We start from the raw sequence: 24,005 nt of genomic DNA on the forward strand, positions 1-24,005 counted from the left end.
GGGTCTTGTTTTTTTATCCATTCTGATACCCTATGTCTTTTAGTTGGCGCATTTAATCCATTTACATTCAGTGTTATTATAGAAAGATATGGGTTTAGAGTCATTGTGATGTCTGTATGTTTTATGCTTGTAGTGATGTCTCTGGTACTTTGTCTCACAGGATCCCCCTTAGGATCTCTTGTAGGGCTGGTTTCGTGGTGACAAATTCCTTCAGTTTTTGTTTGTTTGGGAAGGCCTTTATCTCTCCTTCTATTCTAAATGACAGACTTGCTGGATAAAGGATTCTCGGCTGCATATTTTTTCTGTTTAGCACACTGTAGATATCGTGCCAAGCCTTTCTGGCCTGCCAAGTTTCAAAGGAGAGATCAGTCACGAGTCTTATAGGTCTCCCTTTATAAGTGAGGGCACGTTTATCCCTTGCTGCTTTCAGAATTTTCTCTTTATCCTTGTATTTTGCCAGTTTCACTATGATATGTCGTGCAGAAGATCGATTCAAGTTACGTCTGAAGGGAGTTCTCTGTGCCTCTTGGATTTCAATGCCTTTTTCCTTCCCCAGTTCAGGGAAGTTCTCAGCTATAATTTGTTCAAGTACCCCTTCAGCACCTTTCCCTCTCTCTTCCTCCTCTGGGATACCAATTATGCGTATATTATTTTTTTTTAGTGTATCACTTAGTTCTCTAATTTTCCCCTCATACTCCTGGATTTTTTTATCTCTCTTTCTTTCAGCTTCCTCTTTCTCCATAACTTTATCTTCTAGTTCACCTATTCTCTCCTCTGCCTCTTCAAGCCGAGCCATCGTGGATTCCATTTTGTTTTGCATTTCGTTTAAAGCGTTTTTCAACTCCTCGTGACTGTTCCTTAGTCCCTCGATCTTTGTGGCAAGAGATTCTCTGCTGTCCTGTATACTGTTTTCAAGCCCAGCGATTAGTTTTATGACTATTATTCTAAATTCACTTTCTGTTATATTATTTAAATCCTTTTTGATCAGTTCATTCGCTGTTGTTATTTCCTGGAGATTCTTCTGAGGGGAATTCTTCCGTTTGGTCATTTTGGAGAGTCCCTTGCGTGGTGAGGACCTGCAGTGCACTTCCCCTGTGCTGTGGTGTATAACTGGAGTTAGTGGGCAGGGCCGCAGTCCGACCCCATGTCTGCCCCCAGCCCACTGCTGGGGCCACAGTCAGACTGGTGTGTGCCTTCTCTTCCCCTCTCCTAGGGGCGGGATTCACTGTGGGGTGGCGTGTCCCGTCTGGGCTACTTGCACACTGCCAGGCTTGTGTTGCTGGGGATCTGGCGTATTAGCTGGGGTGGGTAGGCAAGGTGCACGGGGGGTGGAGGGGCAGGCTTAGCTCGCTTCTCCTTAGGTGATCCACTCCAGGAGGAGCCCTGTGGCAGCGGGAGGGAGTCAGATCCGCTGCCGGAGGTTTGGCTCCGCAGAAGCACAGAGTTGGGTGTTTGCGCCGAGCGAGCAAGTTCCCTGGCAGGAACTGGTTCCCTTTGGGATTTTGGCTGGGGGATGGGCGGGGGAGATGGCGCTGGCGCCTTTGTTCCCCATCAAGCTGAGCTCTGCCGTCCGAGGGCTCAGTAGCTCTCCCTCCCTTTGTCCTCCAGCCTTCCCGCTTTCCGAGCAGAGCTGTTAACTTATGACCTCCCAGACGCTAAGTCGCGCTTGCTGTCGGAACACAGTCTGTCCGGCCCCTCCGCTTTTGCCAGCCAGACTCGGGGGCTCTGCTTGGCCGGCGAGCCGCCCCTCCGCCCCGGCTCCCTCCCGCCAGTCCGTGGAGCGCGCACCGCCTCGCCGCCCTTCCTACCCTCTTCCGTGGGCCTCTAGTCTGCACTTGACTCCGGAGACTCCCTTCTGCTAATCCTCTGGCGGTTTTCTGGGTTCTTTAGGCAGGTGTAGGTGGAATCTCTTTATTTTATTTTTTTAATTTGCATATAGTAGACACATGATGTTACATTAGTTTCAGGTATAGAATATAGTCAATGGTATTGCAATAGCCTTTGCATGTTGACGAGTGATACCTACATCGGTGGTGAGCATAGCATAGAGAAGTTGAATGTTGTATACCAGTTCTCTTAGTTTTAACACACTTACGCAATCACCATTACAGTCAGGAACAGAAAACTATCACCTCAGAAAACTCCCTGTCCCATCCGTTTGTAGTTACACTCCCACCTCCATCTCTACCCCTTACAACCACTGATCTTCATTCTTACATTTTTGCCTTTTCCAAAATGTCACATAGATTCGACAATATGTAAGCTTTGAGTCAGAGTTCTTTCATCCATTGTAATGCTTTTGAGATTCACCCATGTTGTTGTGTGTATCAATAGTTCATTCCTTTTTATTGTTGAGTAGTATTCCATCCTGTGGATTCACCACCATTTCTTTATCTATTAAGCCATTTGGATTAAAGGCATTTGGGCATTTGGGTTGCTTCCAGTTGTTGTTATGAATGGAGCTGCTATAAATATTCATGTAGAGGTTTTTATGTGAACAAAAGTTTTCATTTCTCTCCCTAAGTATAGGATTGCCAGGTAGGTATTGTGTTCTTATTTATTTTTTAATTTTAGCTATTCTAATTAATAGGGGTATGTAAATGGTATGCCGTTAGGTTTTAATTTGCATTTCACAAAGTGGAAAATGGTGTTAAAATCATGTTTTCACATGTTTATTTGCCATTATGGATTTTCTTCAGTAAAGTGTTCTTTGAAATCTTTTGCTTATTTTTTTTTCCTTTTTGTCCCCCATGCTATATATTATATCCCTATGACCTATTTGTAGCTAGGAATTTGTACTTTTTAACTCTCTTCACCCATTTAGCCTCCTTCATACCCTCACCCCTCCATTCTCCACCTCTGGTAACCACCAGTCTGTTCTCTGTTTCCATGAGCTCACTGCTTTATTGTTTTGTTTTTTGTTTTAGATTCTACATATAAGTAAGATTATATGGTATTTCTTTCTCTACATGATGTATTTCACTTAATATAATGCCCTCAAGGTCCATCCATGTTGTAGCAAATAGCAATATTTCATTCTTTTTAATGACTGAATAAATTCCATTATGTATATATATGTATATACATATACATATATGTAGAAAATGTGGTATTCAGTCATCCATCCATCAGTGGACACTTAGGTTGATTCTATATCTTGGCTATTATAAATAAGGCTGCAATAAGCACGGCACACATACATCTTTTTAAGTCAATATTTTTGTTTTCTTTGGATAAATACATAGAAGTGGAATTGCTGTATCATATAGTGGTTCTATTTTTAATTTTTGGAGGAAGCTACATACTGTTTTCTACAGTGGCTATACCAATTTACATTACCACCTCCAGTGCGCAGGACTCCTTTTTCTCCACACCCTTGTCGACAGTTATTTCTTGTCTTTTTGATAATAGCCATTCTAACAGATATGACGTGTTATCTTGGTAGTTTTGATTTGCATTTACCTGACATATAGTAATGTTAAACATCTTTTCATGTACCTGTTGTCCATCTTTATATATTCTTTGGGATAATCTCTATTCACATTCTCTGCCCATTTCTTTTTTTTTTCTTCTTTTATTTTTTTTTATCATTTTATTTTATTTTTTATTTTTTAAAATTTACATCCAAATTAGTTAGCATAGCATGCAACAATGATTTCAGGAGTATATTCCTTAGTGCCCCTTACCCATTTAGCCCATCCCCCTACCCACAACCCCTCCAGTAACCCTCAGTTTGTTCTCCATATTTATGAGTCTCTTCTGTTTGGTCCCCTTCCCTGTTTTTACATTATTTTTGTTTCCCTTCCCTTATATTCATCTGTTTTGTCCCTTAAAGTCCTCATATGAGTGAAGTCATATGATTTTTGTCTTTCTCTGACTAATTTCACTTAGTGTAATACCCTCCAGTTCCATCCACGTAGCTGCAAATAGCAAGATTTCATTCTTTTTGATTGCCGAGTAATACTCCATTGTATATATATATACCACATCTTCTTTATCCATTCATCCATTGATGGACATTTGGGCTCTTTCCATACTTTGGCTATTGTTGATAGTGCTGCTATAAACACGGGGGTGCATGTGTCCCTTCGAAACAACACACCTGTATCCCTTGGATAAATGCCTACTAGTGCAATTGCTGGGTTGTAGGATGGTTCTATTTTTAGTTTTTGAGGAACCTCCATACTGTTTTCCAGAGTGGCTGCACCAGCTTGCATTGCCACCAACAATGCAAAAAAGATCCTCTTTCTCTGCATCCTCGCCAACATCTGTTGTTGCCTGAGTGGTTGTTAGCCATTCTGACAGGTGTGAGGTGGTATCTCATTGTGGTTTTGATTTGTATTTCCCTGATGATGAGTGATGTTGAGCATTAGTTCATGTGTTGGTTGGGCATCTGGATGTCGTCTTTGGAGAAGTGTCTATTCATGTCTTTTGCCCATTTCTTCACTGGATTATTTGTTTTTGGGTGTTGAGTTTGATAAGTTCTTTGTAGATTTTGGATACTAACCCTTTATCCAATATGTTGCTTGCAAATATCTTCTCCCATTCTGTCAGTTGCCTTCTAGTTTTGCTGATTGTTTCCTTCACTGTGCAGAAGCTTTTTATTTTGAGGAGGTCTCAGTAGTTCATTTTTGCTTTTGTTTCCCTTGCCTCTGGAGACATGTTGAGTAAGAAGTTGCTGCAGCCAAGATCGAAGAGGTTTTTGCCTGCTTTCTCCTCAAGAATTTTGATGGCTTCCTGTCTTACATTGAGGTCTTTCATCCATTTTGAGTTTATTTTTGTGTATGGTGTAAGAAAGTGGTCCAGGTTCATTTTTCTGCATGTCACTGTCCAGTTTTCCCAGCGCCACTTGTTGACGAGACTGTCTTTATTCCATTGGATATTCTTTCCTGCTTTGTCAAAGATTAGTTGGCCATATGTTTGTGGGTCCATTTCTTGGTTCTCTATTCTGTTCCGTTGATCTGAGTGTCTGTTCTTGTGTCAGTACCATACTGTCTTGATGATTACAGCTTTGTAGTATAGCTTGAAGTCTGGGATTGTGATGCCTCCTGCTTTGGTTTTCTTTTTCAAGATTGCTTTGGCTATTTGGGGTCTTTTCTGGTTCCATACAAATTTTAGGATTATTTGTTTTAGCTCTGTGAAGAATGCTGGTGTTATTTTGATAGGGATTGCATTGAATATGTAGATTGCTTTGGGTAGTATCGACATTTTAACAATATTTGTTCTTCCTATCCAGGAGCATGGAATCTTTTTCCATTTTTTTGTGTCTTCTTCAATTTCTTCTATAAGCTTTCTATAGTTTTCAGCATATAGATTTTTCACCTCTTTGGTTAGATTTATTCCTAGGTACTTTATGGTTTTTTGTGCAATTGTAAATGGGATCGATTCCTTGACTTCTCTTTCTGTGGCTTCATTGAGTTCGTGTATAGGAATGCAACTGATTCCTGTGCATTGATTTTATATCCTGCAACTTTGCTGAATTCATTAATCAATTCTAGCATTTTTTGGTGGAATCTTTTGGGTTTTCCATATAGAGTGTCATGTCATCTTCAAAGAGGGAAAGTTTGACCTCCTCTGGGCCGATTTGGATGCCTTTTATTTCTTTGTGTTGTCTGATTGCAGAGGCTAAGACTTCCAATACTATGTTGAATAACAGTCCTCTGCCCATTTCTTAATTGGTTTCTTTGTTTGCTATTGAATTATAGGAATTCTTTATATATTTTGGATATTAACCCCTTATCAGACATATGATTTGCAAATATTGTTTCCCCTTCATTAGGTTGCCTTTTCATCTTGCTGATGGTTTTCTTTGCTGTGTAGAAGGTTTTTAGTTTGATGTAGCCCCACTTATTTATTTATTATTTATTTATTTATTTTTAATTTATTTTTTTAATTTTTTTTTACCAAATCCAAAATATTCTCACAAGACAAGTGTCAAGCTTACCACCTATGTTTTGTACTAGGGGTTTTATGGTATCAGATCTTACATTCAAATCTTTAATCCCTTTTTAGTTAATTTTTGTGTATGGTGTAAGATATTGGTCCAATTTCATTCTTTTACATGTGGCCATCCAGTTTTCCCAGCACCATTTATTGAAGAGACTGTTCTTCCCCTATCCTATATTCCTGGCTCTTTTGTTGTAAATTAACTGGCCATATATGCATGAGCTTATTTCTGGGTTCCCTACTCGGTTCCATTGGTCTATGTGTCTCTGTTTTTTATTTTTGTTTTGTTTTGTTTTGTTTGTTTGTTTTGCCAATACAGCTTTGAAATATAGTTTGAAATCAGGGAGTGATGCTTCCAGCTTTGTTCTTCTTTTTCAGGCTTGCTTTGGCTATTTTTGGGTCTTCCACAGTTCCACTCAAATTTTAGGATTGTTTTATTTTTGTGAGAAATGCTATTGGAAGTTTGATAGGATTGCATTGAATTTGTTTGTCCCCAAATTTGCTTTGGGAAGCATGGATATTTTAACAATATTAATTCTTCCAATTATGAGCACAGTATATCTTTTCATTTGTGTCTTCTTCAATTTCTTTTATCAGTGTCTTATAGTTTTCAGTATACAGATCTTTCACTTCCTTGGTGAAATTTATTTCTAAGTATTTTATTTTTTTGACAGAATTATAAATGGAATTGTTTTCTTAGTATCTTTTTTTGCTAGTTTGTTATTTATGTATGGAAACACAACAGATTTTTTTTTATTTTGATTGTGTATCCTGAAACTCTACTGAATTTGTTTATTCTAATATTTTTAGTGGATTCTTTAGGATTTTCTACATATAATATTATGTCATCTGCAAATAGTGACAGTTTTACTTCTTTCTTTTTGATTTGTGTGTCCTTTATTTCTTTTTCTTGCCTAATTGCTCCCATTTTTTAATTGAGTTGTTCTCTTACTATTGAGTATTAAGTTTTGTTGGGTTCTGGATACAAATTTTTTATCACATATGTGATTTGTAGTGGTTTCTACAAGTGTAGATTCTCTTTTCATTTTTAAGTGACTTTTGCAGAGCATAAGTTTTTTATTTTGATGAAGTCAAAATTGTCAGTTGTTCATTTATGAATCACGCTTTTGATGTCTTATTTAGGAGTTCTTTGCCTAATCTAAGGTCACAAAGATTTTATCCTAAGCTTTTTCCCAAAATTTCATAGTTTAACATTTTCCATTCAGATCTATGGTCTGTTTTTTATTTTAAATTTTTTACAGGAAACCCACGTTAATAATTTTTTTACCTGGTTGTGAAACCCATTTTATATATTTTTTTCTTCCAAGTTTTTATTTAAATTCCTGTTAGTTAACATAGTGTAATATTAGTTTCAGGTGTACAATTTAGTGATTCAGCACTTACATACAACACCTGGTGCTCATCACAGCAAGTTCACTCTTTAATCCCAGTCACCTATTGTATCCTTCCCCCACCTCCTCCCCTCTGGTAACATAAGTTTGTTCTCTATAGTTAAGAGTCTGTTTTTTGGTTTTATAGCAGCATTATCAACAATAGCCAAATTATGGAAAGGACCCACATAGTCTAGTTTTTAATTTTTTTGTTTACGATACAATGTTTAGGTCAAAGTTAATTTGTATGCATATTGGCATCTAATTGTTCCAACACAATTTGTTAAAAGACTATTCTTTTTAATATTTTTTATACCTTTGTCAAAAATCAATTAACTATATTGTGTGGGTATATTTATGGACTTTGTTCTGTTCCATTGAACTATGTATCTATTCCTTTGTTAATATCACACTATTTTAGAATACTGCAACTTTATGGCAAGTCTTAAAATTGCTTAATCCTTTTTCAAGAACTTTCTGGTATTCTAGTCCTTTTGCCTTTTCATATAAGTTGTAGAATCACCTAGTCTATATAAACAGTCCTTCTTGTATTTTTATTGGAATTGCATTAAATTTATAGATCAATTTGGGGGAGATTTGTCCATCTTAACTGTATTGTTGAGATGAACGTTGTATGGCTACATACACTGTGTGGCTCTCTATTTATTTAGGTCTCCTTTCATTTCTTTCATTGGCACTTTGTAATTTTTAGCACATAGATTCTGCATGTTAGCTTTATACTCAACTACTTATCTTTTTTTTAGAGCTATTATAAATGGCATTTTAAAAAACTGATTTCGGGGGTGCCTGGATGGCTCAGTCAGTTACGTTTCTTACGTTGGCTCAAGTCATGATCTCATGGTTTGTGAGTTTGAGCCCCATGCCAGGCTCTGTGCTGATGGCTTCAGATTCTGTGTCTCCCTCTCTCTGTTCCTCCCCTGCTTGCACTCTGTCTCTCTCTCTCAAAAATAAATAAACATTAAAAAAATAAACTGATTTCAAATTACTCATTGCCAATATATATAAATAAAATTGATTTTTTTCTGTTGACCTTGTATCTTTCCATCTTGCTAAACTCATGTGCTAATTCTACAAGTTTTTTATAGATTCCTTGGGATTTCCATATAGACATCATGTTTCCTGAAACAACAGCTATGGTCTGAGAACAGAGACAATTTAATTTCTTCCTTTTAAATCTGTATGTCATTTCTTTCTTTCTTTCTTTCTTTCTTTCTTTCTTTCCCTTGTTGCATTGACTAGAATTTCCTGTATGATGCTGATTGTGCAGAATTGGGTGTTTTTCTTTAAACATTGGGCAAGATTTGTTAATATAACCATCTTGGCCTAGATTTTTCTTTTTTGGCAAGATTTAAACTACAATCTATTTAACAGATATAGATAGAACTATTCAGGATGCCTATTTTTTTCTTAGGTGAGTCTTGATACTTTGTGGCCTTTGAGGACTTGGTCCATTTCATCTAAGCAGTCAAAGTTATGTACATAGTTTTGTATTATTCATTATCTTTTTGCTGGCTATAGAATTTATAGTGATTTACTTTTTTTAATTCTTTATATTGTATCTTCTCTGTTTTTTCTTTATGTCTGTCTAGAAGTTTACTGAATTTTATTGATCTATTTGAGAAACAATTTTTTTCTTTTATTTTCTCTTGTTACTCTTTTTAGTTTCACTAATTTCTGCTCTTATCTTTATTTTTTCCTTCCCTCTATTTGCTGACCTGCCCTTTTTCCTAAGGTAGAAGCTTAGATTACTTATTCAAAATCTTTCTTCTTTTTTGATTTAAGTATTTAAACCTATAAATTTCTCTTGAAGCACTGTGTTAACTGGATTCCTCAAATATTGATATGTTGTGTTTTCATTTTCATTCAATTCAAAATATTTTCTAGGGGCACCCAGGTGGCTCAGTTGGTTAGGCATCCGACTCTGGATTTCGGCTCAGGTCATGATCTCACAGTCATGAGTTGGAGCCCTGTGTTGGGCTCCATGCTAAACATGGGACCTGCTTAGGATTCCTCTCTCCCTCTCCTTCTGCCACTCTCCTACTCACTCATACATGCATGTGTGCATGTGCACTCTCTAAAAAAAAAACAAAAAACCCCCAAGAACTATTTTCTAATTTCTTTTGAGAGTCTTTGTGACTCATGTATTATTTATTTAGAAGTGTGTGTGTTTTCATTTACAAAGATTTGGAGATACTCTAGTCATCATTTTGTTATTGATCTCTAGTTTAATTCTGTTGTGATCAAAAAACATACTTTGCATGATTTTTATTCTCTTACATTTATGAGGATTTTCTCATAACCCAGAATATGGTCTATGTTAGTGAATGTCCCATGTACACTTGAAATGAATGTGTGTTCTTCTGTTGTTCCTTGGAGGTGTTCTAAAAATGTCAGTAGATCAGTTGGTTCAGTTCTATATCTTGCTGATTTTCTATTCTATACACTTGTTTTATCAACTCCTGAAAGAGAAGTATTGAAGGCTCCAATTATAATTGTGTTTTTCTACTTTTCCCTTCTGTTTTACCTATTTTTAAATAATGTATTTTAAAGTCCTGTTTTTAGGTACATATACACTTAGGATTGTTATGTCTTATTGGTAGAATGACCCATTTATCAAATGTCCCTCTTTGTCCCAGTAATTTTCCTTTCTTTAAAGTCTACTTGTCTTATATTATTATAGTAATTCTGGATTTATTCTGATTAGTGTTTTCATGTAATTTCTTTTTCCATCTTTTTCTTTTAACTTATGTCAGTACATTTAAAGTGATTTTCTCATGGTCAGCATATAGTTGATTCTTTTTCTTTAACCACTCTGGCGTTCCTTGTCTTTTTGGAGCCATTTGTATTTATTACTGAAGCGTTAAGATTTAGGTCTATCATTTTGTTATTTTTCTCTTGTTTCCACCTGTTTTCATTTCTCTGTTTTCCCTTTACTCCTTCTTTTAAATTATTTGATTACTTTTTAGTATTCAATTTCAGTTTATCTATTGAAGCTTTAACATATCTTTTTTTGAGGCTTTTACTATATCTTTTTATAGATTTTTAGTCATTATGCTGGGGGTTATGACATATATCCTTTATTTTTCAGTTTATTCGAACTAATACTTTGTTACTTTAAGAGGAATACAAAAACTTCATCACTCTGTATGTCCTTTTACTCTTCCCTGTAGTTATTGTGTACATTGCATCTACATGAGTTGAAAACCCATTAGATAATGTTACAATTATTGCCTTCAACCATCACCCATAGTTTAAAGAATTCAGGAAAAGAACTCAATAGATTATATTTACCCAAATATTTTCCATTTCCATTTCTCTTCCTTCATTCCTAAAGTTAAAATTTTCCTTCTGGTGTCATTTCCCTTTTATGTAAAGAACTTTCTTCATTCTTGGTTATAAGTGACCAATTTGTCACCTAGATTTTAAGAAAAAATCAGTGTGTAACTTTTCTGTAATGTGAATCTGTGGTGGAGACAGGATTTTTGCCTTTAGTATGTTGAAGGTGATTTTAGGGACTGCAGGTAACAGATGAGAGAGCTTCCCACAGGATGCTTCCTGCTGTCGTTGACTTCAATGCACACTTTCTTTCAGTAGACACAGACTCTTTGGCACTTGTTGAGACACTTGCAACACAACCAGCTGTCAGTGATGTCAATGGTCAGCCTGCCTTGGTGCTTCTCCACACATTTCAGGAAATGTACAGGTAGCCATTCTGATACAAGGAAAGCCCATTCTCAGACAACTGTTCATAAGATGTGGTGGTTTATGAGTTTACTAACATATAGCCATGCTTATTTTGTAACCAAAATTTACTAGCTGGAGTCTTTGCTGAGCCACTGCAATTGTCTAAAATCATTCCAGGGGTTAGGACTGGGTCTTGTTGTTTAATTGATGATGCAGTTTGTCCTGTCTACCTGGCAGGACTTCCTGTAAATGTTGTAAAGGATGCAGAAATCCCAGTGATAGATGAAATGTAAGAAGTAAAAACTTCTGTATGTCCTGACTTTCAGAGATTTCTATCGGACTACCATCCACAGGGACCGTATCCAAGAGTTTATTGTAAGTGAATGTTGCCAGAGGGTCTTCAAGAAACTGAGTGTTTTGCAATGATGTACTAATTATTTGTTCAAGGGTGGCCAAGACCAATGGTCAGGGATCTAATGGGCAGGACCAGACTGACTGGATAAGGATGTATGGCTTAAAATTATTGCCAGGTTATGTGGTTCCTTGCTACTGCTGTAAGTTTTCACTTTTCCTGCAGCAGGGCCTGGCATGTTGTATATGCTGAATAAATGTTTCATAAATGGATGAATAAACAAATGTCACATTGTTTGACTGTATTACACTTAAGTACTCTTGTTATTAACAACACTAGGCATTACAGTAAAAATGTTCAGTCCTACAACTTCATTTCCAATTCACTATTTTGAGTGAAGATGTAAAAGATTACTCTTTATAAATCCCTGGAACTCTGAAACTCTGCTGCTGGAAATGTGGCAACCAAAAATGTGGCATGGCAGAGTGGAAATCATGCTACGAGAGGAGGACTGGATTCTCCCGTCAGCTCTAAAGTTTGTCATGGCCTCGGAAGAATTAGGTAACATTTAAGTTTTCAGTTTTTTCATCTAAAAAATTACACACTGATACTGTCTGATCCTTTTGAGTTATAAGGCCTAGGATTCAACCAAAGAACTTTCTCGTAATTCATCTAAGTCAGTGACAAGGCATGGATTAAGAGAGCATAAAGCTTATTTGTTTGTGTAATTCCTCCTTGTGCTTGTTATCTAGAACTCCAGACTCCAGGTTCTGGAGGTGGAGGTGTGGTAGGGTCCACTCCTTAAGGAATGTAAACTAAAAAAACCTCAAGGCAACCTGGCTATATTCCTACGTGATATTCCTCATGACCTTGTAACATGAGACCACTTAATCAGATTGCATGTTTGTGTGTTACCATATATGGGAGACAAAAGAAAGTTGAAAATATATAAAAAACTATGCCACTTGGTGTTCGGGGGTGTTGGGTATGAACCCAACTGAGCCAGTGCTGGCACAAATAAAGTTGCTTCCTAGAAAGAAAAGTCTTGGTATCATGACTCTGTGTGAGAATGCTGCTACAAGGGGCAGGGAGATGTCAACTCAGCCAAGGGCCTTACCTCATAGGATCATACCAGGCTTTGGCTGTTCATAGCAGTGCTGACATGTTATCAAAATTAGTCCAAAGGCAACTCCAAAGAACCAGGAAGGGATGAGATCAGGTACAAGAAATTCCTGGTTTGGTAGCAGAGGAGATGGGACAGCCTCTGGCCTTCACAGCCAGAACCTGGAAAATGACTACTTCTCATAGTTTTCAAGGAGCCAATTCTGAATGCTGTAGGTGGGCATTTAGGAGAACGAACATAAAAAAACTAAATCCCTTCCTTCACCCAGAGCTGATTGTGAAATTTCTTCATTCCTAGTTTCTTGGTTGGGAAAGCTCTATTTTCTTCGCTCATACCTCCCTGGGAAGCCATTCCTTATGCCCTCTCCAACCCACCAGTGCTGCTGTATGCACAACTTTGGGACAGTGGAGTGTAGCTCTTAATGCTGCCCCTCCTCTTGCCTTCCACTCTTTCTAAAGATGATAGTCACTATCATCTGCCAGATGCTTCATCAGCATTCAAGGCTGATGACAAGAGGAATGGATTCAGCCATCAAGGTGGCCACATATTACCCAACCCAGATTTCTTTCTGATTCATGCTCATTTAATTATTTATTTTAAAATAAAAATATTTTTATACTACATACATTTTATAAAAACTACACAAAATGGTCCCTAGGTAATCTTATACTTGAGAGATAGCCATTATTTTTTTGTTTTGTTTTGTTTTAACGCTTATTTATTTTTGAAAGAGAGAAACAGGGTGAGCAGGGGAAGGGCAGAGAGAGAGGGAAACATAGCACCTGAAGCAGATTCTAGGCTCCAAGCTGTCAGCACAGAGCCCAACACGGGGCTTGAACACACGAGCTGTGAGATCATGACCTGAGCCCAACTGGAGCTTAACCGACTGAGCCACCCAGGTGCCCCTGAGAGATAACCATTATTAATAGTTGCCATTTACTTCTAGACCATAAATGTATATGTAAATATGTACTTTAATATAATGGGATCATTCTGTTTGATGAACTCAACAATGTATTATACTTCTTTCCATGTTAACACTTAAGAGCTTATTGGATCCCTTTTAATGGCGCCAATGTATTTCAGTATAGGAATGTATCATAATGTATTTTACCAGTTTTCTATTGCTTGACATTCAAGTTGTTTTCATTTGTTTAACTCTATGATGATTATTCTTATACCTAAATTTCTGTGAAAGAATTCTTATAGTGCCTGGTGCTTAATATGTGTTAGTTATCACAATTATTAGTAATATCTTTTAAAGATTACCCTTGACTTTCTTTGATCTTAAGTTTAGCATCTTTTCTTATGATCTTTAAATTTCATGATGAAGCCTTTACTTATCTTTCTATTGAGGCAGTTTCCTTTTATTGATTTATAAGAACTCTTTATATATTGGGAGTTTATCTACTGTATAACATCTCCCCCAGGTTGTCTTTGCATTTTAACTTTGTTTATAGTCATTTTTTCCCCTGAATTATAGAAGTTTTTGTATTTTTATGTAGCTAATTCTGACAGTCTTTTCTTTTATGACTTGTGAGTTTAATATATTTTTTAAAATTCAGTCAGTTTTATAGCGTCTTTTTTTTGTTTGTTTTTTTTGTTTTTTTGTTTTTAAATTTGCTTCTTTCTATATATATAGTTATCCTAGCTGGGATCTATTTCTGAAATCACCATAAGGCAGTCATTTAAATTTCTTCCCAAAAGTTTGTACTAGATTAAAATGAAAACAGGAAAGGAATTTTTCTCAACCTGCTGCATGGACTATAGGTATCTTTGCTAACTAGTAATAATAAAAACAGTACAAACTAATGTTTTTATAGTGAGTTGCAAGTTATAAAGCTTATTTACATACTCTATGAGTTGGGAATTCTTTTATTCCTGGTAAGAGAAAAACCTGACTCAAACTGGCTTAAATAAAATATTTGACTCACTTATTTAAAAAAAAAAATGATTCACTTATCTGAAATGATCAAAGGTCATGTAGGCTTTGGATGTGGCTTGGTTCAGAAGTTCAGTAATCTCACCACAGCTCCTTTCTGTTTCATCTTTAGGTTTATCCTCATTAGGGCCACTAGATGATGTCTACAGATTTCTAGGAGTTATGTGCTGTCTCATTCATATTCAGGGCAAGGAGAGATTTTTTTTTTTTTTGATTACTCTCTCAGAAGAGTGAGGGAGTTTCTCTCCCAAATCTCATGTCTTGCTTTTTTCCAATCAACATTTCCAGGAAAATGACAAATAATCTCTTGGTATTTGGTCAATCAGAGCCTACCCTAGTGCGGGGCACAGAGGTGGGAGGTGTGAAACATGGGATGTGTTGGGAAATGGTGAATATTCATCCAAACGAAATTGGGATCACATACCCAAGAGGAAGGGAGAATATAAGTTGAGCACTCAAATTAGCAAAAGTGTAGCACACATACCTTGTTCCTGTTTGGTACTTATAGGAACCCTAAGAAGGTAAGTAGTTACTAAAGTTCCTATTTTATAGATGGAGAGACTGAAAACTAGAAGAATTATATAATTTGCCTCGCTCATTCACCTAGTAAGTAGCAAAGCTTAAATCCAGATCTCATAACTCGAGATTCTCTGCTTTTCCCAGGACTCCGAATTACCTCCTTGTCTGCTTAAAACCACTGCTTAGAGGGTGCCTGGGTGGCTCAGTGGGTCAAGCATCCAACTCTTGATTTCAGCTCAAGTCATGATCCCAGGGTCATGGGATCAAGCCCTGCATTGGGCTCCAAGTTCAGCATGGAGCCTACTTAAGATTCTCTCCCTCCCTCTCTCTCTGCCCCTCCCCTGCTCATGCTCTCTCTCTCAAAACAACAACAAACAAAACTGCTGCTTAGTATATGGGACTGAATCAGCTCTACAAGCTCAAGTTTTAAATTTAAAAGGTCAAAAGGAGATATTAGCTATTGGCCATATTGACGTTTCTAATGGGAGCAGAACATGATGTGAGGTTCCACCATGGTGGTTTCAAAAGACCCGGAAGTAAAGATCCTGTTCTAGTTCAGCCTAGGCGTCCCCAAAGAAGAGCATAATACAAAGGCTTATGCATGGGCATGGGTGATTTATTTGGGGATGTGTTCACAGGGAGCAGGAGGGGAGTGTTAGAACGAGGTGGGAGAGTTAGAAGGAAAGCCAGTATAATCCAGGTAGCCATCTCTATAGTGACTATTTGACCCCACAGGAACTTTGGGAAGCTCCATGAAATATATCACTGTGGGGTGGGGAGAAAAGGGAAAGCATTTACCCTACGGCACACATCCCCAGTGGTTGATGGTTGACCATAAGATGTTAATAACCCTGCATTTCTTAGTTGTACATAAGTGAGTGCCCAGTAGTTTGGCTGGGCACCCCAGTTTGCCACTGCATCAGAGAAGCCAGGGATAGGAAGAGAAAAGATGCACTCAAAAGGTGCTTCAGCATAAAGCTGGTTGAATAGAACTGCTCACTGCATCAGCATCAGTGGCTGGAAGGAGGTGGGACCAGAGGATTTTAAGTGAGGCATTTTAAGAAGAGGTCTTCAATACATAATCCATTTTAAGCCAATAATACAAAACTTAAGTTAAAGAAGTGATACACAAACAGGCCCAAATTACTAGTCCCCTAGTTAACATCTGATAAGTTCATGCCTGAATTATTATAACTACCTCCTAAAAAGATTTCCTTAGTTTTCCCCTCACTCAACTACTGCTGCAATCTTCCTAAAATACAAAAAATAGTCTCCATTTTTGTCCTTACTTTACAGAATCATTCACTACCCTCCACTGGTTGCAGAATTATGTACAAAACCTTTGACTGACATTCAATATTCTTCACAATTGGTTTTACCATAATTAAACAGCTGTCCTCCCCATAACTATCCCAGCTGGACTCAAGCTGGTCTAATTTCCTTACCGTTTTATAAATAGGCCGAGATTATTCTTCTCTGTGTCTTTGTTAATATTGTCCCTTCTAACTGACAGGGATGATGTACAAAACATTTACCAACTGCTGTAGCAGTCACTGACCAATCAGAGTGGAGACTGAGCCAATCAGACCTGATGTCAGGTGTAACTGACAATATGGGTTGGCCAGCTGACTCAGCTCTGCCCTCAGCCTCCATTTTTCTTCTACCTATTGAAATCCTATCTTTCCCTCATTTTCCCTGAAGTTATCCTGGACTACACTTAACTTATGTTGGTCTTTCCTTCCTTGGGATTAATTACCACTTTGTGTCTTGAATATTCTTAAAGATGTGCTAATGATGTAACAGTGTAAAACACCTGCACTTTTTGGGCAGCACATTCTTTATTGTCTCTTCGGATGGTAAAATTTCATGATGTTTTTGATATAGAGAATAGAAAGATATAATTTGTTCTTTCCTATAACATAGTTTATCAAAAGCATTTTTTTTTATCATTGATACTTTAGAAAAATTTCTTTTCGCTTCAAAAATTCATGACCGATACACAAATTTTTAGGATTTCTGTTGAAGTGAGGAAATGAGGAAAAACTGTACTGTATTTCCTTTACTTTGAGATAAGATTTCAAAGAGATATCAAGTGTCCTTGGAATGCTCTTTCAATTGCCAGTAGATATATTCTTGGAAGATATTGAAACACCAGAATGGCTAACGATATTTTAAACTGAGTGGTAGTTTTAAAAGTTTTTGTGGGTTTTTTTTAATGTTGATTTATTTATTTGAGAGAGAGAGAGAGAGAGAGAGAGCAGGGGAGGGGCAGAGAGAGAGGGAGTTAGAGAAGCCTAGAAAAGCCGAAGCAGGCTCTGCACTGTCAACTCAGAGCCCCACCCAGGGCTCGAAATCACAAACTGAGATCAGATCTGAAATGAAGGTGGATGCTTAACCAACTGAACCACCCACATGCCCCAACCTGAGTGATCGTTTTAAATTTTTTTTTTAACGTTTATTTATTTTTGAGACAGAGAGACAGAGCATGAACGGGGGAGGGTCAGAGAGAGGGAGACACAGAATCTGAAACAGGCTCCAGGCTCTGAGCTGTCAGCACAGAGCCCGACACGGGGCTCGAACTCACGGACCGCAAGATCATGACCTGAGCCGAAGTCGGCTGCTTAACCGACTGAGCCACCCAGGCGCCCCGAGTGATCGTTTTAAAACACAGCCCCCAGATTCTTTGATACTTACCCACTGAGAGATGGAGTCTATGTCTCCTCCCCTTGAATCTTGGTGGGCTTGTGATTTGGTTGTAACCAACAGAATAATACTTCTATATCTACCATTTTGTTCTCAGGGATTCTTGCCTTTTTGTTTTTTAATTTTTTTTAATGTTTATTTTTGAGACAGCGAGAGAGTGAGACAGAGTGTGAGCAGGGGAGGGGCAGAGAGAGAGAAGCAGACACAGAATCCAAAACAGACTCTAGGCTCTGAGCTGCTAGCACAGAGCCCAATGTGGTCTTAGAACCTGGGAATGAAGAGATCATGACCTGAGCCGAAGTCAGACGCTTAACCGACTGAGCCACCCTGGCACCCCAGGGTAGATTCTAGCCCTGATCTACCATACAAGAAGTTTGATTCTACTGTGGCTGCCATCCTTTGAAGAAACCTAGGCCACATTAGATGCTGTAGTTCACAGCACAGCTGAGACCATAGCTGACGGCCGGCACCAACCAGCAGACCCTATTCCAGAGTCACTTCTACCATGGAGTGTCCTCAGATGAGGTTCCAGACATTGTGGAGCAGAGACAAGCTGTGCCCTGTCTAAATTTCTGTCCCTCAGAATCCATGAACATAATAAGATGGTTGTTTTATGACACTAAGTTTTAGAACAATAGCTGCACAACAGTAATGACCTAAACAACTATGGATAAAAGTTACTGTGATCCAGGTACACTCCTAATATTGTGGGGTCCCAGGCTTGAGTACAAATGGAGGTCTAAATGTTTAAATATTTAAAGGTTTTGTATTAGAAAGGTTAAATATTAGAAATCACACTAATAAACTATTGAATAGATATGTTTTCTTCTTCTTTGAAAAATATACCTTCATAGTGACTGGGAAAACTAGATTTGGATTTAGGATTCCCATTGAAGGCTGGTTCCTGCCTTTCTTCACCCACCTCAGACTCTATGCAACACCTTTCAGGGCCTCACACATATGTATGCTCATGTTCCATTCATACTCCCTGGAAACAGCCACCTCATAGCCCTTCTTCCCAGGGGAGCACACTCAGTGATGGTTGACCATCCATAAGAGGGTAGATTCAGATGAGAGGCCAAAGCAAACCCCAGGTGTTAGCAGGAAATTGCAGGATCCAAGGTATGGTATAGAATCTGGGGCTTGGGCCCAGGGGCAGGTCTAATGACTTGGTCCTGCAGACTTCTCATCCTAGGGCCAGTCAAAGGTCAGAGTGGGGAAGTGTTGCTGTGGCCCATGGGCATTGTCCTCACCACACAAATACATCCCTCTTAACTCTGTACCTTCAACTCGACTTCCCCTTGCTAGTTTCTCAAGCATCTCCTTGGCCAGTCCAGTGCCACCTGAGATGAGGGGAAATGTGACAGGGGAAGTCAGAATGGAAAGAGCAGTTCTTGTGGTAGAAATTTCTTACTTTGGAAAACACTAAATACATAGCCCCAGAGAAGGGGCCCAGGCAAGTACAGGGCTGAGAGAAGTAGAGCTCCATTAGCTTCATGGAAGTCCACCTCTATTTTCATTTCTTGGTTCATTCATACCTTCTGGGAAAACAAGATGTTCCTCATATATGGCCTTTGTGATGCAGGAAAGCATTTCAGCTGAGGGAGAGTTCAAAGTTAGTGACCCATGAGCTTCATTTGACCTGCAAATTGTTTTTATTTGGCCTGTGCAGTGTGTTAACTTTTTTCCTGAGTAAGTGGTTAGCATTTTAAAACATTTAAAATCTATGGGTGCCTGGGTGGCTCAGTCAGTTGAACAACCGACTTCAGCTCAGGTCATGATCTCACGGTTTGTGAGTTTGAGCCCCGTGTCGGACCCTGTGCTGACAGCTCAGAGCCTGGAGCCTGCTTCCGATTCTGTGTCTCCCTCTTTCTCTGTCCCTCTCCCCCTCATGCTCTGTCCTTTTCTCTCAAAAATAAATAAATGTTAAAAAAAATTAAACCGTTTAAAATCTAGATTTCTTGCCACTCCTGGAAGTTAGAACAATTTGGAAAACTGGGTCTGTGTTCCCACAGAATAAACAAGTGGCTGTCCCTCCAATAAGACACAGGCTCTCTAAGTCTCCATGGCCTCCCCAGCTCTTAGGCCCATCTTCATCCTGCTCCAATTTCTGGGGCCATTTGCATAGGCAATGTATGGGTTTAGAGCAATAATGCACAGGCATGGGTCCTCACGGATTAAGACACTCAATGGTGACTAATGGTGCCCACAACAGATGGCAAAGGGCCTAACATTTGTTGAGTGAGTAAATGACCAGGAAAATGAAAGCCTACACTGTGTCTTAGTAAACAGTGCTGTGGGGATAGAAAGCAAAGCAATAATCCACTGCTTAGAATATTCTTTAAGGAGTAAGTCTAGTAGAGCTCTTATTTATTTTATATTATAATGCTGAGTATATGCTAATGTAGACAGTATGGTAAGAGAAGAAGCTTATAAAATATCTCACAGAAGTGGATGAAGAAGAAAAGACAAAACTGCAGCCCTATCAGTGAATTACTTCAGATTTGAAGTAATTAATGAAACTGAGCTTTATTGTGCTTTTTAAAAAAAATTTTGATGATAGGAATGTGAGAAGTCATGTATCCATCTTCCGTAGCCTTTTTAAAAAATAAACACAATGGGATTCCTCAAAAAATGAGACATAGAATGACCATATGATCCAGCAATTCCACTTCTGAGTATATACTCAGAAGAATTCTGAAGAGATATTTGTACATCAGTGCTCACAGCTCCATTATCCATAATAACTAAAATGTGAAAGCAACCCAAGTGTCCATCAAGAGAGAAATTAATAAACAAAATGTGATATATGCATGCAGTCGGACATTATCCAGCCTTAAAAGGAAGGAGATTCTGACACATGCCAAGACATGGATGAATCTTTAGGACATTATGCTCCATGAAATAGGCCAGTCACAAAAGGACAAATACTGGATGACCTCACTTATATGAGGTCCCTAGAGCAGTCAAATTCATAGAGCCAGAAAGTAGAGTGGGGGGTGTCAGGGGCTGGGGTGGGGAGATTTCGTATTTAATAGGGACAGAGTTTCAGTTTGGGAAGACGTAAAAGTTCTGGAGTGGTGGCGATGATTGCACAGTGGTGTGAATGTACATAATGCACAGAACTGTAAATTTAAAAGTGATGAAGAGGGTAAATTTAATGTTATATGTTCAAATAAACACAAGAAATAAACACAAAACATATACTTATGATCTGCAGCTTCTCATTTAAAGTCAAAATTAAATTCAGCCTGCTTCCTTTTGGAAGATGAGGCATAGATGTCAGGACGGAGGGGTTGTGGGGGGAAGAGGGAGCTGAAAGGCAGGGTTCACTGAGCTTGGTCACTTGGTCACTTGAAGGCGACTCACAGTCCCTGAGTTAAAGTAAGCTAGTGTCTGACTTCCACAGGCTTCCTGGCCAGTAAATCCCTCCTCCTCTTAGATAGGTGCAGGGTGAATCAGAATTCAGTAGTCACAAGCTTTCTCAAAATCGCTATACTCCAAAGAAGATTTGAGAAAGCCAATTAAATGGATACAAGCCTGGCCTCACCAACATTTGCAGAAAATAGCATTATTCGGTCAAAGTCCCTTCGCAGCCCAGGAGGGCCAGCTTGTGGAATCATAACTAGGAATAAAAGATTTCACTCCCTCTTCACATGCAACTCCTGCATTTGCTGAGGGGTCCATTCTGGAACCAGTCAAGGATGCAGGCCCCAGCCTGGGACACAGAGGCTCCTGGAGTGCTAAGCAGTAATATTATTTGCATAAGGCATATTTACATTGTCTATGTACTAAGTTGTATACTTTCACGCCACATCAATGTGGCTCCAGTAAACATAAATGGCAACTCTCATGACACCAATTATTAAAATATACATGGAATTTCTGAGCTATGTACACGCATTTTAGAAACTGATGTTCTTACAATCTTACACCATGGCACGCATCCACCCACAGTGTTCAGGATCCTCCACATCAAGACAGACTCTGGGACGTGATCTTCGTCAAGTTACCTCTCGGTTCCTCAGTTTCCTCCTCTGCAATATGGCAACCACAACTGAATCCACCTTGTAGGGTTATTTACAAAGACAAAACAAATTGAAGTAAAACCCTCAGAGCGGAGCCTGAGGCTCACACAATATACATGCTGAATAAATTAAACACTATGGGATAAATGACCTGCAAGCAGGTTAGCACCTTCCAGGGAGCTGAGTACCTGAGTAACTCCTGCGTCTGACCCTCCCTAGACCGTCCTCAAATTTACAAGACATTGGTGTGTCAGTTTCAAACTCATGGGTAGACTTCTCTTTCCTACCAACATGTTTATATGAGGGCAGGGATGTGGAGGCACCACGGTGCAGACACAGAGGAGAAATGTTACTGGGAGAAGGGCAAACCATGATCACAGATTGTGTCTGCATTTGTAAAAGTCTTATTACCTACTCCCGGATTTACTTTTGTGAAGACCTTCCCCATTGCACACACACCCGCCAAGTGCCATGCACGAGGTCCCTGCTGCCACCTTGCCCGGGACCTTGCCCGCCTCTGGCACAGTGAGCAGCCAGCTTTGCAGATGAGATCACCACCGTCTGACCCAGGGAGCTGAGTGCTTGGCTGGAAAACTCCAAATGAAGCCAGATGCTGTGCTTTCTTTCAAGACGGGAGAACATGGGTTCCAGTTTTGCAAGGAAAAAGCAACTTGGGACTTCATGTTTTGATTACACTTGGCTCCCACCTCCTCGAACTCCAACGTTTGTGGAACAGGGAAATGAGCTCGGAGTCAAATGATAAAGCTGATATGATTCATGAGTCTGTCAGGAGGAAAGAAACAGGAAACGGAGGGGCCGGCTGCCGGGGCCGTGACATCATCACTTTGGCATCCTGTCCCGGTCCTGGAAAAATGCAGCTTGCACCGCCTTGAGGATTTTGAGACACAGGAGACAGAAGCTATTTGGTTGCTTGGCCAACTCCCAAGGGCAATGAAGTCTTATCCATGAGAGCAAGTCAAGGGTGACAAGTCAGTATGTGGGCTCTGTCTCCAAGCACCACTAGGAGAAATGAAGGAAGCAACAAAACCCTTCAGTTAAAACACCAGTGGAAAAACACTTCCTCAAAGCAAACGTTGAAGAGCACAATGTGCTTTTATTGTGACTGGGATTTTTTTAAGATGGGTTTTGGAAAAATAGTTTCTTGATGTTTATAAAGTTCCTCCTGAATAAAGGGCTACTCCAGGGCAAATGGTAATTTGACCTCACAGCCTGAGAACTGGCATCTTCTGGACACATTTTTTGATGTTATTTATTTATTTTGAGAGAGAGAGAGAGCAGAGGAGGGGCAGGGAGAGAGGGAGAGACAGAATCCAAGCAGTCTCCACACTGTCAGTGGAGAGTCTGACGCGGGGTTCGAACCCATGAACCGTGAGATCATGACCTAAGCCGAAATCAGGAGTCTGATGCTTAACCCGCTGAGCCACCAGGCACCCCTGGGCATACTTCTTATGGAGGAGAGAAGGTGGGGTGCTGTCAGAGGAAGGAAGAAAAGCTGACGTGAGCCTTTGCCGTCTGACTTGGAGCAGATGGTATTTTTATCTCCATTCACAGAGGAGGAACAAGGTTCACAGGGTTCGTGCTTTGCCCAAAGTTAGGCGGCTAGTGAAAGTTGATGTCAGAATTGAAGGCCAAACAGAAGGGGACTCTCGAGATACACGCTGTGCACATAAATCTGGCAGATAGATGGAGGAAATGCTGCTTTCTTCCTTCACAAGCCTGTGGGGCCCTAGAGTGTCTGTGTGAGCAAATAAACAGGCCTGGAGCAGGGGACAGTGAAGCCACTTGGTAACTGTGAGTCAGGGGCCAGAGCAGGAGTGCGAGAGCCACAGCCCGTAGGCCCCTGCCAGCCCTGCTTTTGTAAATGCTGTTCCACCAAAACACAGCCATATCCATTAGGTGACCTGCTTTCATGTTACAAAGGCAGAGTTGAGTGGTTGCTACAGAGACCACATGGCCCACAAAGGTAAAAATGTTTACTATCCGGCCCTCTACAGAAAAAGTTTACCAACCCCTGGCCTAAAACAAGAGAGCTGCCGGGAGAGGGAAGTCCCCTCTCGTGTCAGTGCCCCCCTGTTACAGACCCTAAGAGCTTTCTACTCTCACAGTGTGGCCACCCTGCTGGCTCTTCTCCTTGGCAGAACATGACACTTGACTGATGGCAGCGGGAAGGGAGGTCTGGCTAAATAATGCATCGCCTGGGCTGCGCTCTCAGTTTTCTGCCAGCCTCTGCTGGGCATTGCAGCTGGGCTGGGTTTTCACGAATCCTGTAGTACCA

At 39.5% G+C, this 24,005-nt stretch overlaps 1 protein-coding gene across 2 annotated transcripts in view; it reads right to left on the reverse strand.

Moving 5' to 3' along the window:
* Positions 1-16,525, reverse strand: part of FAM50B (family with sequence similarity 50 member B) — a 31,013-nt gene extending 14,488 nt beyond the window's left edge. Inside the window, exon 1 of one of the 2 annotated variants that reach the window (XM_049655091.1) lies at positions 16,424-16,525. The gene's annotated coding sequence lies outside the window, so the exon portion shown is untranslated. The remainder of the gene's footprint in view (positions 1-16,423) is intronic. The other variant, XM_049655092.1, reaches the window with a different exon arrangement.
* Between the last annotated feature and the right edge of the window lie 7,480 nt (positions 16,526-24,005).

Source organism: Panthera uncia, assembly GCF_023721935.1.
Source record: "Panthera uncia isolate 11264 chromosome B2 unlocalized genomic scaffold, Puncia_PCG_1.0 HiC_scaffold_25, whole genome shotgun sequence".
In the NCBI taxonomy this organism is placed as follows: Eukaryota; Metazoa; Chordata; class Mammalia; order Carnivora; family Felidae; genus Panthera; species Panthera uncia.